This window comes from Pan troglodytes, chromosome 17 (genome assembly GCF_028858775.2).
Source record: "Pan troglodytes isolate AG18354 chromosome 17, NHGRI_mPanTro3-v2.0_pri, whole genome shotgun sequence".
NCBI lineage: Eukaryota > Metazoa > Chordata > Mammalia > Primates > Hominidae > Pan > Pan troglodytes.
Window position 1 is genome coordinate 66,120,246 of NC_072415.2, and position 24,163 is coordinate 66,144,408.

The window sequence follows — 24,163 nt, forward strand, 5'->3', positions numbered from 1 at the left end:
ATTGAGATACTAAAGAAAACTTCCAGGTATCCTCTCTCATACCATTTTCTCCATGAAATCCTAATCTTATTCCTTACTATTTTAACGATCTCTTTAGAACATAATTTATTTCCTATTTTTTTCCCTCTTATTTATTTCCATACTATACATATATTAAGGGCCTGTAGGATGCCAACTTAATTCAATCCCAACTCACCAAGTATTCATGTATGAACCCAATCGTGTCATAGGCACATTATGGGACTGTGGTTACTGAAGGCTGAGAAGGGTAGGAGAGAGGGAAGGATAGAATGAGGCTGGTTAAAAGACACATAATTACAGCTAGATAGGGAGAAAAAGCTTTAGGGTTCTATAGCACTGTAAGGTGACTATGGTTAACAATAATTTATTGTATATTTTCACATAGCTAGAAGAGAGGATTTAGAATGTTCCCAGTGCAAAACAATGATAAATATTTGAGGTGATAGAAAGGCTAATTATCCTGATTTGATTGTTACACATTGTGTGTATCAAAATACTACTCTGTAGCCCATAAATATTTGCAATTATTTTATGTTAATTAAAAATATTTTTAAAAGAAAGCTCAAAAAAGTGAAAGTACAACACAGAGTTCCTGGAGCCTTTGAGGAGCTAGGAAATGGAAACCAGGGCACTGTCACAGGCAATGTGCTGGTAGGCACTGCAGGAGCTCCAGGGAAGAATGGAAACTCTATGGGAAATATGGGAAAAGCAATCCTGGACAGCTTCAAGGAGCAAGGCAAACTTGAGCTCAGCCTTCAAGCATGGGTAGAATTTGGACTCAAGGAAGGACACAGGGGATATTAAAAGCAAAGAAGCTCTTTATGACTACCAATGAAGACATTAACCTGACCAGAGAGGAGGATACAGAGCTGAGAGATGGATCGGCCTTCCCCGTGGAGCACTCTGAGACATGTCATAGCTCATTGACATCTCGCAATACAGGTCAAAAAGGTAGATTTTTATTTCACTTACTGTAAATGTGAGTTAGAGCAAATAGGCTCCTGATGGTTAGCTGGGCTGGCTACTTTAGCCTTGCAGGAGGCAGTGTATTACAATGGCAGTAGATGTTTGGGAGTCAGGTGTATAATTTTGGCTTCACTACCTACTGGGTGTGAGGCTTAACCTCTCTGAGTTTTAGTTTCCTCTTCTGTACAGTAGGGTTAATACATTTTCCCTAGGTCATTTCTAACTTTTATATAAGCTTACAAATGTAAAACAAAAAACTGTATGGTAGGATATTTCTAGGCAAATCAATGTATGTTATGGTCCCTCTTGCTTTTCTTTGACTTAAATGGAATCAATCATTGCATTGGAAAAGAAGGGAAGCAGTACTGGTTAAGAGTGACCACTGTGAATTTGGAGGACGTGTGCTGGACCTCAGCCATACCTCTAACACATTGGGTAACCTTGGACACACAACGTGACCTCACAGAACTCCAGTTCCCTCTGTCATAATCTGGAATGATGATATCAATCAAGTGAAGCAGCTATCACAGGGTCTGGAACATAGTAAGTCCTCAATAAGTTCTAGCAATTATTAAAAAAGGAAAGGCTGTCTGCTCATAAGATACAGTGCAAACAGGTGATCTCAGAAGGGGGTTTGTGCCTCTCTAGGAAGGAAGTCTCATTGTGGACATCTGGGAGCAGGTCAAGTTCTTCACCTCTGCTTCTTTTGAAGCACCACCCACATACTTCCCATTAGAAACTTTGCAATCTGTTTTTCAGAAGAGTGGTCAATTATTGACTCAATATTAGAAATGCTGCTCAGAGTACATAATGGCTGACCTGGGAATATCTCTTTAGTTAAATTAACACCTACAAAAGGCTCCAGGCTTGCCGCCAAACCAATGCTTTAATTTTCTTTCTAACACCCAGGTCTGTGAAAAAGGAAAATGGTCAGAAGTCAAAAGATAAATCTCATCTCCAAAGTTTCCCCTCTTTCCACCCACCCCCAAATCCCTCCTATAGCCCCAATCCTCATTTCGATTATATCCAAAACCTTAAATGGAAGAATCCAATTAGCTGTCATATTTTACAGCTAATTTACAAATCTCTTAAAAGTTCCAAGTTTAGTTTTCACATTGTTCCGTGGACACCATAAAAATAAAGGCACTGAGAAGCCTTTGGATCCTTGCTCTGCTGAAGCACTTCCTTTCCATATTTTTTGCTTCTCATTTTACTCATTACTTTACACGAAGCTGCAGCTCTCAGGACGACTGCACACCCACTGTAAACCTCTATTATTGATCATGTACTTACATGGTTGGTGGTGTTTTATGTAAGAGGAATAAATGATATAGTTGTTTCTATCCATTAAACTATACTGTTATCAAGGGATTGAGAAACTGCCCTGAACATGGCAATTATTTTCGGAGGTTCTGTAATGTTTAAATATAATTGCCTAGTAATCTTATATTTACTGTGTGGTGGCAAAGTACAGCTAGCTTCATGTTTGCACCTTATAAAACGTAAGGACATTTAGCGTGCTTAATTCTCCGTTGTCTTCCTTCTCCTGGCCTTTCTCTTTCCCGATGCTATATCCCCAGGCATTGGACTATGAGACTTCTAGATAATTCCCAAGTACTGTAATTTTTTTTTCCATACTACCTCATCCTTGGAGATCAGTAATTTCCTACTTAGTATGATGTGGGGCTTCCCAGGCTCTGGCCATGGGGAAAGGAGAGCTGGGGTCTCTGAGGCACAAAAGACTTTGCATGATTAGTAGAGCTCTGAGAATCAAGGAAATACGCCTGGCAAGCAAACACCCCAGCCCAGAAGAAGCTTAATTATAGTCAAGGGAAACTAGTCCTTCCTTAGTGGCAGTCGCCTCTGCCCACGTGCTTGCACATGCGTGTGCACACGCAAGCACGAGCAAACTCTCATGCATCGTCCATATGTGAATTCTTTTTGGAAGCTCATTTGCTTCTTCTCACTTCCTCCCCTTACTGGGTCCTAACACGGGCACATTTAAACCCTATCCTTTCTATCTTCAGCTCCCCAGACGAGCCTAATCTGACCTTGCTTTAATTTTTTAAGCCATTGGTGGAGAAAGCCTTGAAACTTTTCAAGACCAAATGATACAAATAAAATAACTGGGAGCTTGCTAAAATGAGGCCAGGAGCCTTTTAAACTTTTTACTGAAGTAGAATAGAGCCCAGGATTTTTAGACGTTTTCTGTTTCTCTTTGAAGTTGCCAGGAATTTGCCAGTGAGGTTTTAAATGCGCTTCTACTACTGACTTGCAGGAAGAGATTTCTAGGCTTCTCATGCTACCTCTGATGATTGCAATATAGAATCCAAATGTTTGATTCTTTCTTTCTATAGGATTTGACTTTTCCAACCTGTGAAGGAGGGAAAAAAACGGGAATAATATCTTGTTCTATTCCCATAAACAAGATACACAAGGGGAGCCCAGAAGATTTGGTTTGGCTTAGGAGAAAGTCGGTTTAGGCTTCAGTGCGTTTTAGAGCATCCTAAGGGTGCAGTCTTGTGCCTGCTTTTCCTCATTTGAGATTCAAGGTGTTCTGCCTGGCTGGCTTTCCAGCCCCTGGGAGGCCGTCTGCTGCTGTTGGCCCACCGTCAGAGCACATGTACCTTCATTAGCCAAATCTTTGTTCCCCTTTGTGCTTCTCTTCCTCCAACTTAGTAGAAAGCAGCTTTGGAATTTGCTTCTGTTTTTCACATGCTGACTTACAGGAGCAAGGCAGGGTCCTGGGTAAGCATATGGACTCTGGAGTCAGCTGCTTGGGTTCCCGACCCCAGCTCCTTTTTTTTTTTTTTTTTTTTTTTTGTTTTGAGACGGAGTATAACTTCACTCTGTCGCCCAGTCTGGAGTGCAGTGGTGTGATCTTGGCTCACTGCAATCTCTGCCTCCTGGGTTCAAGCAATTCACTTGCCTCAGTCTCCCAAGTAGCTGGGATTACAGGTGTGCACCACCATGCCTGGTTAATTTTTGTATTTTTAGTAGAGACAGGGTTTTGCCATGTTGGCCAGGCTGGTCTCAAACTCCTGACCTCAGGCTCCTTTCTTTACTGAACATTTTATTGTAGAAAAGCCCCTTATCTTCTCTGTGTCTTAGCTTTCCCATTTGAATGTTGAGGGTCCTGAAAACAGTGACTTCTAAGGGCTATTTCTTGTGTGAGTTGATTGAATCAATGTGTGGGAAAGGCTCAGAACACCACTTGCTCTGATTCCTGAAGGTCTTCTTTAGACTGTCCTTGGCTCACCACATCTAGATGGATTCTATCTCCACTTATCCATTCTTTTGATCTTGGTGACTGCCTCTCTTCATAAGCCTTATCTTCTCTGTGCTAAAACAATTGATTGATTGAATCATAATAATGACAAGCATAAAAGCAGTGAAGCCTTCTCCCTTAGCATTGGGGAGGTGGAGGGGCCAAGCCAAGTGGTCACTTGCTTGCATTTTTCACATTATTAGTGATCTTACATGGATTTGCGTTGGGTTTTCAGGGTTGCCTTTCCTAGATACTACTCAGTTTTCTTTTTTTTCCTTATGCAACCGTACCCCATAAGGAGCTTCTTACCATGAAGCTCCATTACAGTAGGGCAGACCTGGAAACACATGCTTTTGTTCAACACTCCCCCACTTTTATTTTTGCTTTCAGAGAGTCTGTGAACATTTTCCAGGCGAATCCACCCACCCTGGTAGAGACCCTCAAGGGACCAGGAACACAGGATCCAAGGATAGGGCAGGAAAATTCCGCCTCAATCCCTCTCCCAAAGTTCCCTATTTCTCCTCCCCTATATTCTAACTGTAGGCCTGCTGAGGCCCCAGGGGTGGGATACTGCACTTAAAGCCTTTAAACCCATCAAGATTAAGGTGTTTTTTTTTTTTTGCTGGTCAGCTGAATTTTTCTTATTCTGTTTATTGGGTGGGGGGTGGGGGAAAGAGGCTGTTTTCTAAAGGAATGAAGGAATAAAAGAACAAGAGTGGGTATGGGAGAGTAAGGATAATTTCACTGTTGTCTCAGAGAGTTGAGTCTCAGGGCTGGTAAATTCTCAAATTCGACACTGTATTATGACATAGATCAGCTGTTATTTTTTCAGTCTCAGAGGAAACCTTGAGGAATCTCATTCCTGCAATTGTATTAAATTATCTGCCAATATTGTCTTTTCCACTCAAAGTACTTTCATTGAAACATTTGGCATGGACTGCAGAAACAGCAAAATCTCTTTAAAAGCTATTGTTTCTTTGAATGTTTGGTTTACCTTTTGGTTCCACAGTAAAATAACTTAATAAATGAAGGGTGAGTGGAATTGTTACTATAGCAATCCCCATAGTAACATCAAAATGCCACACACACTCGTGCTGCAAGCCCTGGGCTTTCTCCTAGTCCTCCTACATTTCAGGTTCAGCTTCCCAGGTTAAGCTCTGATGGCTTAAGATGTAAGGATATTATATTAAATCCATTTTATTTCCATCCCCAAGAGTTAATAGACTCACAAAATACCAAGAATTTTTATCCACTTCTATCCTTTGCAGAAAAGTCAGAAGTGAATTTTCTATGAGCTTGACAGTATGTACAAACTGCTTGCATTTGAGTTGCTCTTCCAATTTTAGGTCTGTCCTTAAAAACAATAACAACAATAAACCCAGTCAAGGCATGAATTGCTCTTTGTTGATTTCCATAGTCTTACATAACTTACATGGGGCAGGACTAGGAGAGGAAACATCTTCAGAATGCAGCACTGTGGGAACACACATGTTTTTAATCTCCTATTTTCCAGAAGATAGCCAGAAGGGATCCCCAAGAGGTCACTTGGAAAAGCCTTTTGCCACCTGGTAGAGTTATAAATCGATACTCTGATTAAGATTGCTGTTATTAGGTTGAATGAATGACTGAGAGGCTACGGAAAAATTTAATGGGAGGCAAAAGCTGATTTTGAACATCATGTCGTATCTTTATATAATAGGTGGTCATGCATACATGTAAATATGTATATCACTGTTTGTGCATATTTAGCACAAATTTATAAACCAGATGCTGAATATCAAATAGTAGATCTGTGTATCCTGTTTCTTAGCTCGTTGTATCTTGAATATTAATACTCTTACCCTAAAGGCAGAAACTACAATTGGAAAGCGATTGTGTTAAATTCAGAACCGGTGGGGCTATAAAGTTTTGCAGCCCGGAAAACTCAGTGAGCTTATTTCCCAAGAAGAAAGCTTCACTAGATAGAGAGGAAGAAAATAAAAAACAAAGCACAAGCCATAAAGAACAGACAATTCATAATAGAAGAAATATGATCATTAGTAAACATGTGAAAAACATCCAATGTTACTACTAAGCAAAGAAATAGAAATAAAAACAAGCATAGTAGGATGTGGAGGGGGGCTTCTACTGCTGCTCTGGAGTCAGCACTAGGCCCACAGCCAAAAACAACAGGTGCTAAGTGCTCAACGTGTAAAAGAACGGCCAGACCCCAACCCCGCATCATCGTTATATAAGCAGAGGCCTGGAAAGGAGGCATGAGGGACAGGATCAACCCTGGGAGTGGTCAGGCAGTGTGGAACTGTTACTCACCCGAGGTCACTCCCTTTTCTCCCAGTGGGCAAGGGAGAAGCTGCCCACTCTCCCCCAGCAGAGGAGCTTCACAGATAGTCACCCATTGAGGTTGAAGTTGCAGACTGGTATTCACTTTCCTGGCTAGAACTCTGCTTCTGGATGAACAGGCTTTCTGATCTGCTGCTGTGCCTATCTAATTAGGGATGAGAAATGCAAGAAAGTTACAAGATGGGGTGGTCAAGGAGCAGCCTGCACTTCCACCAATGGGTATCCCCAAGGATGCATACATTTCTAGTGAGTCATGAGGACACCAGAAACTGTAGCTAGTGTTCACATGCTCAAAAAAGCCTGCCCAATGGGTGAGATGATTCCAGTGATGGAGACTGAGAGGAGATACAGAGATTGAGATTAAGCCTGATTTCCCAGAGCAGGAAAGTGTGTCAATGGGAGTTCTAAAAGGCCAAAAAGACTACATCACTCCTTGGAAGAACCAGAACCTCAATGCCTGCCATGCAGAGATATCAATGTCTGCTTAGTCTAAATAAGAAAAGTAGTAACACCCCACAGGAAAAATATTGCTATTGTGTCCATATAAGTAGAATGTACTGGCCGTATTCCCTCACACTCCCTTTCTCTGATACAATTGCTTCATGGATATACCTACATTGAATTGAGATTGCTCAACTAACCTGTCATATAATGATGAGGTATTGTTTGCCTACTGAGCTGTCGTTAACTCTTTAAATACCTAGATTTGTGAGGATGTAGTGAAGGAAGACACACCTGCTGGTTCAAGTGTACCTTGGTTCATCTGTTCTGGAGGGAATTTTGTCAATTACATATTTTAAAACTCTTAAAATTTGGCATGCTATTTGATGTAGTGACTCCTCTTCTATGAATATTCACTAAAGATCTAATCAGAAGCACAAATATATTTAAACAAAAAATATTCATTGCATCCTTATTTATAAGAGTAAAAAGAGGAAACCTGAATTTCAAGTTGGAAATGACTACATAAGTTGTGATGTATCCAAATAGTAAAATACGTGCTACCATTAAAATTGTACTTCAAAGACCATTTAATATTTTTGTGCAATGCTCATAGAGTGTTTAGTAAAAATCAAATAGGATAAAATCTGTCATACATAAGAAATAGAAAGGAAGAGTAAAAACATATCTAGTAGCAGAAGACATGTATATATCTGGAAATCCCAAAAAACTCAATGGAAAAAGTACCACAAGTGATAGAAGAATTTAGTAAAGTAGTAGATAGAAAAAAAGATTATCATAAACAACCTTCATATATACAAACTAAAAGTAGTTAGAGGATATATAGAAGATTTATTTAAGATAGTAGTAATGATAAACCTAAGCATAAAAAGAAACAAAAATTGTACAAAATCTATGTGAAGAAAACTAAAAACACTCCTGAAAAATGTAAATGTTGACTTGAAGAAATGGAAAGTCATACCACTTTTGTGGATAGACAACAGTCAGTTCTCCTTTAGTTAATTTATAAATGTAACATCATTCAAAAATACCATTTAGAAGAAAAAATAAGCTAGAGTAGTCAGGAATTCTTGCAAAAGAAGAGCAACGAGTTTGGGAAGGGTTGGCTATATCAGATATTTAAGTACATTATAAAGCCTTTATAATTAATACAGAAGGATATACACACACGAATAGATAGATCAATGAATAGAAATTCCAGAAATAGACCCAATTGCATATGGAAATTTAATACACAATAAAGGTGACATTTCAAATTGGTGGTGAAAAGATGGACTTTTAAATAAGTGGTGTTGGGATAAGTGAATAGCCATATGGAAAAAGATAAAATTGGATCCATTTCTCACATTGTAAGCCAGGATAAATTCCAAAAGACTCGGAGATCTAAATGTGAAATAAATGAAACTATACATGTTTGAAGAGAAGACATGGATATTTTCCTCCAATAGCTAGGATGAGGAGAACTGTCTCAACTACTTATCAAAATCCAGAAGCATTAAGGAAAAAGTTAAACTTGATGGCATTAAAAAAAATACGTTTGCAAGGAAAAAATACTCTAAGCAACGTAAAGAAAAATGACGAATGGGAAAAACTGCAACTTTTATCACAAAGGTTGAACATGTCTAATATATAAAGAGCTTCTAAAAATAGAGAAGAAAAAGACTGCAACTTGGTAGATAAATGGGCTAGGGAAATGAACAGACTGTTTCTTAAAAAAGAAAAGCAAATGGCTCCTAATTATCATATGCTCAGCCTTGCTCCTAATAAGAGAAAAGCAAAATATAATATCCTGTCCATTTCTCACATACCAGATTGGCAAAAATCCAGAAGTTTGGAAAATATACTCAGTTGGCAAAGTTGTGGGAGAGCAGGCACTCTCTTACACTGCTAGTGGGAAGCAAAATGATACCACATCTGTGGAAGGGAATTTGGCAATATCTAACCAACTTACATTTACTCACTTCTAAGACTCCATCATAAGGACACACTGGCAGACGTGAAAAGAGAAATGTCGCCCAGATGCATTCTATATTCACTGCAGCCCAACTGTAATAGTAAAATATCAGAAATAAACCAAATATTCACCCAGAGGGATCTGTTTAAGTAAACGACTGGTAAATCCACATGATAAAATACTATGCAGTTGTAAAGAGGATTTAAAAATCTCTACAAAACTGCATTGGAACAATCCCAAGGAAAAAGCAAGGAGGAGAAAGTGTTTATGTTATAAAACCATTTATCAAAAAAAGAGGAAATGCTAATATAGACACATATTTGAATAATTGTATTTAAGAAAATTATGAGAGAATAAACTTTAAAAGGTATTTATCTATAAGGAAAGTAAGTGAACAAGGTAGAGGTGGCTGGACATGAGCTTGGCTTATCTGATTATATCTTGTTTTGTTAAGGGGGACTTTTGGAAACTTAAAATATTTTTACACAATTATAGAGAAGTGTTTTTAAAAAGTGATCATTAAAAATCTGAAGCAAAAGAAATTGTTTTTGAGTTGGTAGCCTAAATATACCAAAAGGAATTATTTCAAATGATATTAAAACTCAAGAATGTATTTGGTCATCCTTAGGGTGATACTGTTCGAGAACAAGAAGAACAGCAGAAGAATGTTAAATTGTTTTATGTAATTATGTTAGTGATGATAACATTGATACTATTTTTCTGCGACTGTATTTTGTGTGCTTACAGGATAAAGTATGCTATTGACCAAATTATTGTTGCTGTATCTTCTCTTAAAAATATTTTCCAGGTCTGTATGATAAAAAGTACTAGAAGTAATGTCAACACAATAGCAATTGGTACCCTTAACACACAGATTGTGGTTTCTAAATATCATACTGAAATAAACAGAACACGATTTCATGTCTAGGGTAGAAAATAAACAGTATGGATCTGGAACATTTTGTCATTCTGGAGAGCAATGATGCTATCAAGGATAATGGTCATGTTAAAAGGACTCAGGAGACAACTTCAAGAGATTCCTCTGGCCAAACATGGGGCAGTTTAGTATCACTAAGAATAATAGGTGCAACCCATTGAAAACACACAAAACTGTATTTACATCTATAAGTTCACAATGATATTAAACACAAAACAGAAGAAAACAAAAATTCGTTGGAATCCCCCTTTGGAGGATTCTATGGAGTCAGCTCAATATGTTGAAAACTGAAAAATGAAAGGAAAGAATCAAGCATTTATCTTGCTTTCCTAAATGAAATTCATCTCAAAGTCATTAGATAGTTGATTAGAATGTTTTCTTCTAAAGAAGCATTTAAACTATATATATAAAAGAAATTATAAAATTAGAATATCACCATTTTGTAACCATTAATGGATTGGGCAATGATCATCAATGGTCACTAATATTACAAAAACAAATAAAGAGAAACAAGACATTATATGCCTCTCCATAAGAGTGCTGCACAATTCTTCCTATAAAATGTTTTAGACAAAAATCAGAACTGACATAGGATCAAGACTCAGGGATTCTTCATCTTTTGTGCTCCAAAGGGCTTGGGCAGGCTAGTGAGTCCAATTGAACCCCTTTTGATAATAATATTTTAAAGACATAAAATAAAACACAAAAGTTGGTAAGTGTATTAGTCCATTTCACACTGCTAAAAGGAATATTCAAAACTGGGTAATGTACAAAAGGAAGAGGTTTAATTGACTCACAGTTCCGTCTGAGTGGGGAGGCCTCAGGAAACTTACGATCATGACAGAAGGTGAGGAAGAAGCAAGTACCTTCTTCACAAGGTAGCAGGAAAGAGAGAGAGAGAGAGTTTCTTCACAAGGTAGCAGGAAAGAGAGAGAGAGAGAGAGAAGGAGGAACTACCAAACACTATAAAACCATCAGATCTCATGAGAACTCACTCAGTATCATGAGAACAGGATGGGGGAATCTGCCCCCATGATCCAATCACCTCCCACCAGGTCCCACCCTCGACACCTGGGGATTATGGGGATTACAATTTGAGATGAGATTTGGGTGGGAACACAGAGCCAGACCCTGTCAGTAACTAAACTCAATTATGTTAAATACAGTTACTCAAATAATAGAAAAAAATATGTATGTGTATGTGTACACACCTATATATATGATACACACACACACACAATATGTTGGGGCTTCTTCATCAACACATTCAATAATCAGATCTAAAGGCAGGTCCAATAGCTGCAATAATTTTGAAGTCATGGTAAGATGAAACGATATTTAGGTATATCTTGCAACAGTTGGAATATGATAGGAAAATATGATTTCTATTGATGGTAAAGTCACATATACTATTAAAATTACTGTTGTTTTTTGGCTAATTTTTTAATTCAAGAGCATACTAAATTTTAGTTGGAAGTTAGTAAAAATAAATATGTCATTTTTTCCCCAAGTGTGTCCCTGAATTATATTCACGAATTGTTTGGGGTCTGCAGACCACAGATAATTAGGTCTAACTGCAAATTTACTGGAAATACAGGGGATAGCAGAACATGTTAAATGATACCCTGATTATTTAATTTATCAAAATCCAAGCTGTGGGAAATTATGACAGGCAAATAATCTGGTTTCTTCAACAAATACATCGTAAGGGAAAACTACTAATGGATACAAAAGCTTAGAGATTAAAAGAGACTTAGTGAAATACAACCAGTTGTAATCTAAGAACATTATTAGGATCTTGATACAAGCAAACACACTGTAAAAGATTACAAAACAATTGATAATATTTAAACACTAACTAGATATGAATAATACAATTACAATTTTGTTAATTTTTTTTTGAACTGGAGTCTTGCTCTCTTGCCCAGGCTGGAGTGCAGTGGTGTGATCTTGGCTCACTGCAACGTCTGCCTCCTGGGTTCAAGCAATCCTCCTGCCTCAGACTCCTGAGTAGCTGGGACTACAGGTGCACCACCACATCTGGCTAATTTTTGTATTTTTAGTAGAGACGGGGTTCTGCCATGTTGGCCGGGCCGGTCTCGAACTCCTGACCTCAGGTAATCTGCCCGCCTTGGCCTTCCAAAGTGCTGGGATTACAGGTGTGAGCCACCATGCCCGGCCTTAATTTTGTTAGTTTTTAAAAATTGTGATAGTGGTATTTTAAAAGTGTTATTACATTTTAGAGACACATACTGAAATATGTAAAGATGAAATTACATAATGTTGGAGAACAGGGATAGGGTTCTAATTTTTTTATGTTGTTCTTTTTTTGTGTGTGTTTTGCAAATTTCCCATACCGATTGAGTAGTCTTTTATGATCATAAAAATGATTATATATATTAAAGCCTGTGTGTATATGTGTGTGTGTATATATATGTATATGATATATATGTATATGATATATATATATGATCTTAGTTCATGCCTTTGAGATGTATGTGTATGTGTATATATATACATATACACATACATCTCAAAGGCATGAACTAAGATCATAACAATATATAATTTAAACTTTTGGTAACCTAATTATATATTGTTATGACCTTAGTTCATGCCTTTGAGATGTATGTGTATGTGTATATATATACACATACACATACATCTCAAAGGCATGAACTAAGATCATAACAATATATAATTTAAACTTTTGGTAACCTCCAGACATGCAACTAAATGTAGCAGGGAGAAGTGAGGGAACTCTTGAGAGAGAACTTAACCTAGTGGAAGATGGAATCAGAAAAAAAGCCTGGCTCTTGGAGAGATAAGGTTTCCATGTGGAGACAGCATGAATGTTGTGACTCAGATTTGTATTTGTCTGTGGTCCAACTCAGTATGGATCCATGTCTGAGTCCTGTGGGATGGAAGGTGATTAAGGAGAGTGGAAGTAAGATGAGGTGTAGTTAGGTGGACTGAAAATTCCAGAGAACATGGCACCTGCCATTTTGGACCCTCAAAGATGCCAGTGCTTCTACAGCATTGGAATCTGCAAGGAAACTTGAGGGAGATAGCTGCAGGCTGTGAACTCTGGAGGATGCACTGTGAAAATTGTGAGAGATGGGCAATGAGAAATCAAGAGGAAGCCCCCATGTAGTAGCCAAGAAAACTTGTCTATGAGCATATGCAAGATCTTGTCTGGGTGAGAACTTTGCAACAATGAGAGGTTTTGTAATTGAAGGTGAGTGTGATGAGAGGTCTATAGATAAGATCTCATGGCAGATGAGAGGACTTGTGTGTGCTTTAATGCTCTTATGACATATAGATTGTAACTTTCAATGCTGTAATTAATCTGCAAACTTATTGAATTACATAGAAAGTAGAAAATCCCTTCGTTTAAATCAGCTGGGTCTGCCATAACAAAATTCCACAGACTGAGTAACTTAACAGAAATTTATTTCTCATAGCTCTGGAGGTGGAGAAGTCCAAGTGTCGGCCAACTTGGTTTCAGGTGAGGGCTTTCTTCCTAGCTTGTAGACAGCTGCCTTCTTGCTGCGTCTTCACATTTCAGTAAGAGAGAGCTCTGATGTTCATTCCTCTTCTTACAAGGAACCAGCCCTGTGGGATTGGGGTTCTACCATTATGACCTCATTTAACTTCAATTACCTCCTAAAGGATTATCTCCAAATACAGTTACATTACGGGTTAGGGCTTTAACATGGGAAGAGATACAATTCAGTCCAAGTACCCTTCAAGAGCTCAGCATACAGCAAGTGAATAATAAGTGCAAATGGTAAATTTTTACTTATTCATGGCGAAGTCATATCACCCACATAACAAGGGAGTTTTCCCCAAAGAAATATGACAAGGGCCCAATGCAGTGGCTCATGCCTATGATCTCATCACTTTGGGAGGCCAAAGTAGGTGGATTGTTTGAACCCAGGAGTTCGAGACCAGCCTGGACAATATAGTGAGACCCTATCTCTACAAAAAAAAAAAAATTAGCTGGGCGTGATGGCACATGCCTGTGGTCCCAGTTACTTGGGAAGCTGAGGTGTGAGGACCACTTGAGCCCAAGAGGCCAAGGCTGCAGTGAGCCATTATTGTGCTACTGTACACAAGCCTGGGTGACTGGGTGACAGAGCAAGACTATGTCTCAAAAAAAAGAAAAACGTATGACAAGAAACAGAGGCTTAGAGAAACTCAGTTATAAGGAGGAATCCTTGAAATAGGGGATGGAGAAAAACTGCATAGAACAACATGAGTTCTAATCCCAAATAGCCTGCCTAATGCCTCCTAAAAACTCTGGAGAGAAATTTGGGTTCTGGGTGGGTTATGATACATAAAAGGGAAAAATTTCTAAATTTAAAAATATCATTAGCAGCCACAAAATCAACAACTCCATCACCTCAAAGGCATCCTTGCTAAAACAAGCTAAGATCCTTATGCAAAATACTACCAATTGCCTGTAAGTAAATAATCAGTCCTCTACATGGCAGAGGTGTGATTTCTCTGAAATAATAGACTCTCCTCTGGAAGTGGTCAGGAGCAGGATCACTGGGAATAGAGGCCCACGTCATAGAACTAGATGGGTACTTGGTGACTTTCTGCCCAGCAATGGAGCTTCTGCTTCTTCTGTTGGTTTCTTCTGGGGTTGAAATCACTGGCTGCTTAGAGGGCAAAGTAGAGACTGGGATAGATCGGGCTGGGGAGGGGAGTAACAAAGGTATGAGAAGCAGGACAGAGATACATGATGCTCTATATCCAGAAACACTAGCACTCATATCACAGCATATTAAAGTGTTAAATGGACCTAGTTTAACAAGTATTTATGGAGTGCTTCCCTTATGCCAAGCCCTGTTCTAGGCTCCAGGGATGTAGTGATGAGCAATACAGCCAAAAATTCTCATCCTTCTGGTGCTTACCTTCTAGACTACTTCTTTACCGTTTAGTTATAATGTTGCTACCAAGTCTTGGAAATATGCTAGAACTCAACCCAATTACCCATGAGGCTCACCTGAGGACTGCAATTGCTTCTTTGGTGACATAATCACAAAACTGTGACAAAATACTAAATTAGGATTAAAATGCTCCAGAACTTAAAGTTGGCCCCATAGCAAATGGCTGACTTTTTTGGCTCCAACCTCGTAAGTCAAGCATCAGTCATCATTAGCCACATTCACTTTGTAAACTTGTCAGTTTCCAATTTATACATGTGCAAAACCAACATTCTCATAGGCATAGGTTGTGTGAATTTTGTTTGTTTGTTAACCTTGCCTACATTGGGAAGGGGTCAAGCTGATCATTTTCCAACCTGTTTACATACACTCCTGTGCTGGGATGCAACATGCCAAGTCCCATCCAGTATCAGATGCTCACAAAGCCCCCTGGGAATCCAGAGTCCTGTGTTTATAACAGGAAGCCTTGACCGCAAATACACTGAAGTCACACTACAAACATCCTCAGAGCTGTCCTCAGTGTTCTTGTTAGAGCTTTTGTATAAAGGAGAATGCCTTATAATTATCTCCTTTACTTCCAGAAATAATCATGAGGCCCAAAACACTTCCTGAATGAAAGAGAACCTGCATTGAATTTTGTTCTGTGGTGAATGGTATGGTTGCAGTATATTAGGATCTGGCAGAAATTGCAGAATTTATTGCCTATTTTTGTTTTGCTGCTTAATGGGATGTTTTGCACATAATAGGTTGAGTCAAAGAATACATAAATATAGTAGATTCTTATTATTCATGATAGTTATAAAGTCCAAGTCATTGGTCTTTGCTCTTAGGGGAAATACAGGGTCATTCTCTTAGGGGAAATACAGGGTTAGATTCCTGCAAGCTACTGTTTACAACATTTTTGTCCACCAGTCAATACATAACCTTGTTTCATGTGTGTTTCTGTTTAAAGACACCTTATTTAATATATGTTGTTGATTCATTAATATTGAACACATGGCCAAAATCATTATAACTCATTCCTAAATGATGCTTATCTAACACATATTTTCTTCATTAGGTACATCCCAGCCTTCTTGCACATAGAAACACTACACAGCACTTCAGCTGTATGTTTGGGGGCCATTTTAAACAGCAAAATCATCAACAGGAAGCAGAAAATTGTAAAAATTGTGGCACTAAATAGACCATGTAAAGGACACATGTTTGCAATAAGAAAGCTGAAACAAGAAGGGGGAGTGTCACCTTATTTGATCCAGCTAGAAACGTGAGTGTGAGAATTCAAATTTTTCACTGCTCTGACCATGTTCATGAGTAATTGCAAAAGTACCTCCAGTATTGATTTTGGGATTAGAAATAAATTTTAGCAAGTAGGCAAATCCCCAAATAGGAAATCCCTGATTAATGAGGATCAGCTGCCTGTAAATGTAGGTGACTTATACCTCACAACACTTAAGGGCAAGGAATGGCACACGTGGAGTTTCTAGTCCTTATTAAATTAAATTTGCTCTGAGCACCCACGCATCTGACTAGTGAAACTAGTTTCATTAACCCTTTAAAAAGATATTGATTTTGTGTGTGTGCTGGGAGAAAAATTGAGGGACATTTCCTTCCTTAGAGTCACCATTATTTCTGTTGTCCCTTTAGTCAGGTGCTGGTATTCCAGCAACACTCAGGCGGCTGCTCCAGGAGGCTGCAGAGGGGTCCTTTTTAGGCGTCAACAAAACTGGCTATGGTCACGCCCATTGGGAAACTCATTGCTGCCTTCAAGGTCAGTGCTGTGCATGTGTCCAGTGTCTCCCTCCCAGCACCCCATAGCAGTTCCTCACTGGAGCATGGCCCACAATGTGGCCCATTGCTGGAAAGTTTATGGCTTCTCTGTGCTGGAGGAATTCTAAGGAATCTCTGTCTTTCTGGTGGATCCAGTTATTCCTACGTCTTCACACCCAAATCGCCAAAGTTCTGCCTCTCCTTACCCAACTTAATGACACTCAAGGTCCGAAGGAGAGTGGGATGAGGAGGATAAAGTCATGAAAGGAAGTTTCCATTTCCCCTACAGACATGGGAGTAAGGACAACTTGAACATTTAGAGATACAGTGCTAACTTCTTCTACCCAGAATGGGAGTAGGGAAAGAAAATGCTTATGCCAATTACTTTTTTTCTTGATAACTCATCCTGGTGTAATTAATGAATGTTAGAAATTGCTTATTTTTAACTTGGTAAAATGTTTCCATGTTTGAGCTCTTAGGTGGAAGTTAAAGTCATCACAGTTCTTTCATGAAAGGAGAAAACTTCTACATAGAAGATGAGAAGCTTCTTTGGGGCAGAGACTATAGTTAGTATTTCTTTAGCACTGTTCATAATGTTAGGATAGGAATAAGCAGAGGTGGTATGCAATAGATGCATTTATCAACACCCAAATACTCTCTAAAGTATCTTCTCGTTTATGTGATGCATCCCAGAAAAATGACATGACCATAACATTTTTGAGAATTGTATCATATAAGATGGGGAATTGGCTATTCAGATGAAGAATGAATGATTTAATCAGTAATCTTTCATTATTTCTATCTTTTATTAGTTTAAATTTCATTATATGTCCTCTACTTTTAATATAAACTATTAAAATGATGAGCAAGTCAGGGAATATTTTTAGATCTGAGAGAAAACTAGTAACAATTACTCTGATCACTGAATTATTCACATGGTCTAATTTTATGTTTTTGGAACACGTTGCTCAAACTATGATCTTCAGTTTTGTCTTCTGAGAGATGAGAATAATAATACCTACTTCAAAGGGCAGTTGTGATGATAGATCAGCTATTATACATGAAATTTCATGATAAATTACAAAATAGTATCTAAATATAAAGAGTTGCTGTGAATGTTATTCTTCCCTCCTTTAATTCTTTCTTTTAGTTTTATTTTATACTAGACAAATTTCCTGCATGGTCTGTCTCCTCTGTCATTGTCCACAGGACTCAGAAGCTGTAGGAATATTCAGGCACAGACACCAGACCCAGCTTCATCTCTAACTTGTGGCAAAGGACAGTACATCCTGGGATGGGACCCTGTGCTCCCCTATGCCATTTAGACAGAGCCTGGGGAGAGTGACTTCCCAGGGTATCCATGTTGGAATCTCTCATTTGATTCTTATTCAAATGTAAGTCATTCTCCGAGGCCCATATAAAGTCAACCTCATCCTTGAAGCTTTGGGTTTTATTTCTTTAATGTGCTTTGTGTATACATTAATACTTAAAATTGAAATCTGGACAAAAGAAACTGTGTCTCTCGTAATGTAGTGATTCACATATAATAGGTTCTTGGTACTTACTGAATGACGAATGATTGAATCAATTGGCAGATGGATGGATGGATGGACAGATGGATAGATATGTTGTCATCATTCTGTTCATCCAGCTGTCTCAGCATGGCTAAAATTTACCTGCATGTCAGGAGCCTGATATTTCCCTTTTCTTCACTATCCAAATGAAATGGCTCAAGCCTCTACCCATGTCCTCCACACTCTTCCTGAAACCTTTGAGCATTCCCAAGGGAAGGCTGTTGTTCTCCAGGGTCAGTCATTGGGCAGCCTGCCCTAAATTATCTGTCTCAGCTCCCATAACCAACATCCTCTTTCTACACTACTTTGACCCAGACTTAAGCACTGCTCCACTCTCTCCCAACACTCAACACATCTCTGGGCAGATCTTAACTAAAGCTTTAAAGATAGAAATGAATGGTTTCAGCACAGCTCAGAATAGGAAACATTGACAACTGAATATTAATCACCACTACTCTTAAAAGCCCCTCAGCTATCCACTCCACCTGGATGTCTGCATGGCTGTCTTTTCTTTCTAGGCTTCTTGCCAGCCTCTTGCCAAGTTGCTCAGCCCTCTCCAACCACCAGTGAGGCATCAGTGACCAGTTCCCAAAGTCCAGTTAATTTTTTATGTAGTGCAGCTTAGCTCTCTCTCTCTCTCTCTTTTTTCATCCTATCTTTTAAGATAGCAGGGGCATCGTTTACAAAAAAAAAAAAAAAGCACTTCAGAATATTTTCCTAAACAAAAAGCTATCTCCTCTGAGATCAATATTTTCACTTCTCTGCCAGGCAAAAGTAATGGAAAGTCAGTGTTTTGTTTGAAATGGTAAATATTTCCTGAATTTGTCATTTTTAAAGTTTTTTTCACTTGAGATTTCCAGAATCATGGAAGTTAAACTTATCTCCTCAGTAGCCTTCTCTCTGGTAATCGAATACCCTCAGGACTATTCATTCCATCTACTTCCAGAAGCCATCACCAAAAATTAACTTCTCACCTTCTCGGAATGCCACATTTTAATGAACATTAACAATGGCATAACGTTTGTTCCGTCTTAAACATATTCAGTAACTTATTAATGCATACCAGACACTTGAGTGCAGACTTTTTTTCACATCATAAACATTGATTATAAGAAAAGCTTGAATTATCACCAAACTTTGAGCTTACCAGTTAGTCTCCATCTGTTATTGTTATTTAGGCTTTAGGACAAGAAGTTCAGCAATGTATATGTTGGGTCTACCAAGTCTTCAATCTTAAACTGCTTATTTTTTCCTCATTTTCTGCTTTCTATATGATCCAGCTCCTCCACTGTCTTTCATGTGAAGTTTTGTCTTGTAACTAATCCCACAGCCCTTTTTCCTTGAAATTGAATGCCCCATCTGCCTATATGCAGTTACTACCATTCTACTCCAGATTTTACAATGCCTCTGCTATGTGATATCCTGGCTCCACAAACAAATTATACAATTTTTATTGGTGGGAGGCAAGTCTCACATTTATTTATGAATCCATCCTGGTGCCTACCCCTGTGCTAAGCACCATAGAAAATACTCAGCAAACACTGTTTAACATCTAAATAAAATAAAGAATTGCTAAAAGTCTTTTTACCATGTAAGAGTTCAATATAGAAGCTTAAAGCAGGAAGAAACTTAGACCTCCCTCTTATGCCAAGTAGAGAATTTGATTAACTTGGTCATTAGTCAATGAATATTGAGCTCTATTGGCAAACAGCTGTCTGTTAAGCACTATGGGAGACACATATGGTAGATAAAGCAAGTTCTTGCTCTCATGAAAGTTAAGATTTCTATTAAACGTTTTCCTTTTGCTTCATTGAAAAGACATTTAATTTGTCATACATTTATAAGATATGGGTCAGGAAACACCAACACATTTAAACTCAGGTAACTATATGGTAAACAAAGGTGGAAAAAAGAGGTAGCTTCCATTGAAACATCTAATAATTACTAGTTCTTTCAAGGCTAAAAACAGTTTGTCTCCATGAAGTCACTTTAATCTAGTCCAATTGTTAGACAAAAACATTTTACAATGCAGACATTTTTGGAAGGCAATTGACCATGTATAAAAAAATCTGTATTTTTCAAGCAAGATAGTGGAGTGTTAAATTTTCTGTTGAGGTCAGCTCTCCAGCACTGTATTTGATGATTTCATTGACATCCTGCTGCAGTTTCTTTTAAGGACTGGTAATTTGAAGTTTTTGGTTTCTCTTTTTAAATTTTCATCACTTCTGCTAGAGACAAAAATATGGGTTCCCCTTACAAGTGATTGTTTAAAAATGTGAAAGTCAAACAAACCATTAGTGTCCTACCAGATTGTCAATACTAATGGTTATGAGAATTGGAATGGTGACCCCAGGACAAGCAGTCTTTTTGGAAACCTTTGCAGTGATGGCCTGGAAAATGTGAGGTTAAGAGAATATGAGAGGTAATCTTCTATGGCAGGAGAGCCTGCTTGGAATCTTCCTAAAAAAATAAGCAAAATCAAAGGCCAATCCTATAAAATTTCCAAAACCCTTCACTGGAGTGGAATATTGCAATAATAAAGTCCCAATAGAGAAAAAAAAAAAAACATAAAGCATCAAATCTTATCCAACTTTTTGACAGCTAATCACAGCCATGTTAAATGTTACTGGGACTATGAGCTTGAATGGTGTCATTAATGTTTTGGCCTATGAAATGTTGGCAGATAATTTATGTATTTCATGTGTAATGAAGCAAACCATCATACCACCCTACCTAAGGATGTTCTTCTATGAAATCACCTAAGAGTTAGATGCAGACGACGCCAAGGCTTTCTGGATACTGGCAGAATCAAGTTTTTTCTATGCAATGTCTATCCTCCCAGTCTTGCCCCACAGTAAACACTTCAGCCTCACTTAGGTATAAGCCAGTCAGGGTTAATCCAACTATCCCAAGGAGGGCACAGTAAAAAAATGCCTCATTTGCCAACTTCTGCCCTCATTTGGTTTATTTTGAGCACTTCATTAAAAATAAAATGTATTATCACCTCTTCATTTATCTTCCCTATCCAGAAGGTTTGGCTGAAAGATTGATCTGATTCCAGATACTGAGGAAGTATCACTTTGCAGCCAATCACTCTGGGTTTTCTGGTATCCTAACCCAATGCTTTTAATAGAGATGTGTTTTCCAATGCAGACTCTCCAAATGCTATTTCCTACCAGTGTGCAGAGAGAGGCAATGCTGACAATATTTCTACTCATCTTTTAAGTTACTGGAAGGTGATTCTATAGCATATGGCTGTTAAGTTTAACAAAAGTAGGGGGAGGAGGAGAAAGGCCTGGCCATGAACATTCAGGAAGCTGGACCAGCGCCACCTGAAGGAGCCAGGAGGCCAGGAGGCCGGATGTGCACAGATCCCTGGGAGGAAAAAGAAGCCAGAACAGCTTAAATGGTCAAAGAATCAAATGTAAAGTGAGCTGCAAGGGTCAGATCTGGATGGAAGCCCAAATTCTGAGTCTCCGCATCCGTCCGGGGATAAACTTGGCTCCCAATCAGGGCTGACAATTAGGCCGTACAGTTAATATTTTTACAGCTGTTTTATTAATAACACATACAGTGCATCCAGCCAGGATTTGTTGGAGACACCTCAGGAAAACGAATGATGTAAATAACAGATGGATGTAGAATATCCCTACAAACAGGCATAAAGATATTCCCTTCTTGTTTAAAAAGAATTTAAATAGACAGATTGTAGATAAACAGGCAGACAGAAAGGGGGAGAGAGAGGATTTATGATATTTGAGGTGGTGGTTGCATGCGTTCACATGGCGAAAGACATGGACGTAAACATATGCACTCTCTATATGGGAGGAGATGCTCAAAGCTTTGGCTTCTGGAAAAAAAAGTGTTTCATAGTGCAAGGGCTGAGCACCACAGCCTGGGGGCCCACAGAAGCAGGTATGCTGATGTGGCTCCTCAAATAGCTCCTCTGATATGTGGTTCAAGTCCAGAGACAACTTGCATGGCTTGTCCAGGCATGCCTGAGCCCAGCCTTGACCCCCAGGCTGTCCTGGGGCATCCTTTCCTCTTTCTCCTTGTCAATATGCCATTTGAAGACCCAGTGCACTCTTTTCAATTTTGCATCAGAACTAGGAGCAGTGATATTTCAATCTGAAAAGAGAAATTAAAAATTCAGGATCTTCATGTCTTTTGTTTTCACTCCTACTATTTTTTTTTTTTTTTGAACTGCTTTTTCATGTGCCTGCTGCACTGTGCTCCTACCATACTTTGCAACCAGATGGCTCAGGAACGAAGAACAAAGGCCACTAAAAAGTGGGCGGGGAGAAAAGGAGAAAGAAGCAGAGGACTGAAAGTCAAGGCGAAATCAGAGATGGGAGCAAAGCTCAATTGCTTTAATCACTGATACATTTTGGTTGAATTATGAACCTAGAACAGACACTCTTCCCAGTGATCCTGTATGTGTGCTGTGTGTGCATTGTGGTGTGTGTGCCTGTACCACACGCAGCCACATCTCCAGTCTTTTATTTCACTGGTAGGCATTAAAGCCAGAATGTATTCTTTGATGTATCTCTGTGTTCCCTGACATGTGTCAAAAGTGGCATGAGATGTCTTTTTCCAGAGAGAGAATGGTTGAGCTCAGATCTGGGCACTGAGAATGAGCCCATCTGCCTGGGAAGAAAGTGTGGTTGATTCAGAAGGGCTCAGGAGTTGTATGACCTGCCATTTCACAGTGGGTGACCTCGGTCGAGTCACATCCCTTCTCTCCTTAGTTTCCTCCTCCAGAAATATCTACCCCAAGGGATGCTGGGAGTGTTAAATAGAATAACATGTTATAAACTGGGAAGCACTGTATGAAAAGATTGTGATTATTCTGGAGTATTGCAACTCCTTGCAAAATTTTACAAGTGGCTAAGAGTTGTCTTCGATGCTTTTCTGTGACCCTCCCCACTGTATTTCATGCTTTACTTAGACCCCCAACCAAGCTTGTCTCTCCAGATCATGCTGCACACTGTGAATCTTACCCATGGCTCCCAGTTGAACTTACTGTTTGTGTATCATTGGAATTTTATTCAATTATAGAATGACCTAATTGTCATTTAGGTGATTAATTATTTTGCTCGTGAACCATAGAAAGGTTTAATTTTTAATCAGGAATTTCTGCAGACCCAAAGCCTTCAAGCAAAAGGAATGACTATCTAATGGTGAAATTTCACATAGATCAATGGGACTCAATAACTTTAGAAAGAAAATATTTGTTTTACTTCTAGTCAAGAATACACACAGAAGCCTATTCTGACTCCTGGTAAAGTTAAGCCAGCATCCATGCATTAAAGGAGGTATGACCTAAGAAAGAAGAAAGACTTCATGTGGGGTTCATGAGCGCTTCTGCTGAAACCTTACTTGTACCTTTACATCCTCCAATTGAGCTGAAATTTTCTTCTAACTGCAGTGTGCATAGCTACACTCTTCTTTTCAGCCTCAGACAGTGTGGGGATACTTGTGAAAATGACACTGCTTGATATTTTCATTTTAAATGAAGCCACGTGTACGGATTATGCCTTCTCTGATACTCGTGAGGACTCTGGAAGACACTGAGGGAAATTTGATTTACAGATGAGTAAAATGAAATGCAAAGAGATAAAACGACCCCCTTATCTCCCCGGGCTAGGCAGGCTTTTGAAATGCACAATGCACCTTCCCCTAGTCAAGAGGAAGAGAAATGATTGGTCATCCTCCTTCACATGGAAATTCAGGCAAAAGACCTGCGCCCATCTGCACCAGAGGCCCAGTTACTAACTGATGCTCAGAATCTCACATGTTTGGCAGCAAATCATAAGAAAAATTAAAGACTTGGGAGTCAGCCTGTAAGTTTCAAATCTTGGCTCTCCTGCTAACTCTATGTTCTGAACCTCTCCAAGATTGCTTAATTTCCTCAGT

At 38.8% G+C, this 24,163-nt stretch overlaps 2 long non-coding RNA genes and 1 other non-coding gene across 10 annotated transcripts in view; 1 reads left to right on the plus strand and 2 right to left on the minus strand.

Annotated features, from left to right (window-relative positions):
* The first annotated feature begins 1,452 nt into the window (after positions 1-1,452).
* LOC107969501 (uncharacterized) overlaps positions 1,453-24,163 on the plus strand; it is a 33,317-nt gene continuing 10,606 nt past the window's right edge. The window contains exons 1-5 of one of the 3 annotated variants that reach the window (XR_001711363.3): positions 1,465-1,530; positions 15,964-16,170; positions 16,551-16,674; positions 17,153-17,239; positions 17,883-18,067. This is a non-coding gene — a long non-coding RNA (uncharacterized LOC107969501). Of the gene's footprint in view, positions 1,531-15,963; positions 16,171-16,550; positions 16,675-17,152; positions 17,240-17,882; positions 18,068-24,163 lie in introns of all 3 variants that reach the window. The other 2 variants (XR_001711364.3, XR_001711365.3) reach the window with 2 other exon arrangements.
* LOC112206284 (small nucleolar RNA SNORA73 family) lies at positions 17,840-18,040 on the minus strand. The gene has a single exon (XR_002940518.1). It is a non-coding gene; the product is annotated as a small nucleolar RNA SNORA73 family (small nucleolar RNA).
* Positions 21,787-24,163, minus strand: part of LOC134808614 (uncharacterized) — a 54,234-nt gene continuing 51,857 nt past the window's right edge. For all 6 annotated transcript variants that reach the window (XR_010151945.1, XR_010151946.1, XR_010151949.1 and 3 more), the window contains 2 exons: positions 23,633-23,817; positions 21,787-22,375 (listed from right to left, as the gene is read on the minus strand). This is a non-coding gene — a long non-coding RNA (uncharacterized LOC134808614). The remainder of the gene's footprint in view (positions 22,376-23,632; positions 23,818-24,163) is intronic.